The sequence below is a fragment of the Balaenoptera borealis genome (genome assembly GCF_965194805.1).
Source record: "Balaenoptera borealis genome assembly, chromosome: 3".
In the NCBI taxonomy this organism is placed as follows: Eukaryota; Metazoa; Chordata; class Mammalia; order Artiodactyla; family Balaenopteridae; genus Balaenoptera; species Balaenoptera borealis.
Genome location: NC_138866.1, coordinates 74463203 through 74464857, shown reverse-complemented (window position 1 = coordinate 74464857; position 1655 = coordinate 74463203). Strand labels below are relative to the sequence as shown.

The window sequence follows — 1655 nt, the reverse complement described above, 5'->3', positions numbered from 1 at the left end:
AAAAGATATCTCTCTTACCTTTAAACAGTGTGCCTCTGTCCAAACGCTTCACCCACTCCATTCTCTTTGACTTCTCTGGCACCTCAGCCCACTGATCATCCAAACTCTATGGTCTGGTTCTTCAGGACTTTCTTGCTACTGATTTCTTGCCATCATTTAAAATATTCAAGCATGCTCCTCTTAAAAAATATTTAATATTCCTCCAAACTCATACATGACTCTCCTGTAACCAATCTATTTTTTCTCAGAAATACCAATGATCTCTTTATTATTAAATCCAAAAGGTATTTTTAACCTCCTTCATCTAGACAAGTGTTTCTCAAATTCTAATGTGAGCAGGAATCTTATTAAAATGCAGATTCTGACTCAGGAAGTCTGGGTAGGGCCTGAGCTTCTGCATTCAGAGTAGCTCCCCGGTGATGCAGTTGCTACTCACCTGCAGACCACATTCAGAGCAGCCACTTTCTGCAGTGCTTGCCACTCCTTTCGGAGACTTTTGTGCTCCTTGCAGGAAGGAGGTGAGGAAGGTTCACAAAAATTTTGAACTGCTCTTTGTTTCTCCATCTGACCAGTAGAGGGGGCTGCTGTGTAAACTGGAAATGGTTTTTCTGTATAAGATCAGAATAATCTCACAAAAACCTTCCTTCCCTACAGTTTAAAAAGATATTCTGACACCACTTTTTGCACAATGACATGTAAAGCATCTCAGACGCCAGAGGCAGGCAGTTTTGTTAAGACAGCCTCTCTCTCAACACACCTTACAACCTCCATCAGAAGAAATCTAAATCCTTTGTCATTCCTCCTCAACCTCACAGCAACCTGGGTTCAAGTCCACCAGTCATCAGACTTTTGTTTGTGGAGAATCTCCCAGAAAGGAGCTCACTGCCTCTTCACTGCTCCGCCATGACCTTGGTGTTCACCTTGATGCTTGAGGTCCTCCTGTTCCTGAGTGAGTACTGTTCCATTTTACTCTCTTGTCTGCACATGGAACATTGCTTTGGACTGACTTTGAATAGAGACTTTTTGTTCTGGCTGAGTTCATTGATACAGCATTGATGTTTCAGGAGAAACGGGAGCCCAGTTGGTGACCCAGCCTGACGGCCTCATCACTGTCTCCGAAGGAGCCCCTCTGGAGCTGAGGTGCAACTACTCATCTTCTGTTCCACCCTATCTCTTCTGGTACATGCAGTACCCCAATCAAGGACTCCAGCTTCTCCTGAAGTACACATCTGGAAACAGCCTTGTCTCAGGTATCAAAGGTTTTGAGGCTGAATTTAGGAAGAGTGAGACCTCCTTCCACCTGAGGAAAACATCAGCCCATTGGAAAGACTCGGCCAAGTACTTCTGTGCTCTGAGTGACACAGTGACTAAGACTACAGTGGGAGATGAACACAAACCTCCTGACACATAGTAGCTTAAAAGACTCAGAGTCTCAGCCTATGTTATTTTCAGGGTGTTGGCATGTTCTGTGAAGGCAAACAGTACAGAGAATACAGAATCCTGAAAGTGTTTGGTTCCCATGGGTGTCTTAGATTTCTTTTCTTTTTCTTTTTTCTTTTGCAAAGGAAAGACTATTGTTTTCTTAATTTCAGTGTTCTCAGTGGTCTTGAGGTTGGTGGGTGGTTTCCTGTCAGTGTCACCTGAGCAGGGCTTGT

The 1655-nt window shown here is 43.8% G+C and overlaps 1 gene segment (V, D, J or C); it reads left to right on the top strand.

Moving 5' to 3' along the window:
* The first annotated feature begins 903 nt into the window (after nucleotides 1-903).
* On the top strand, nucleotides 904-1411 carry LOC309625858 (T cell receptor alpha variable 8-4-like). The segment is given in 2 exons: nucleotides 904-949; nucleotides 1065-1411.
* The last annotated feature ends 244 nt before the right edge of the window (nucleotides 1412-1655 follow it).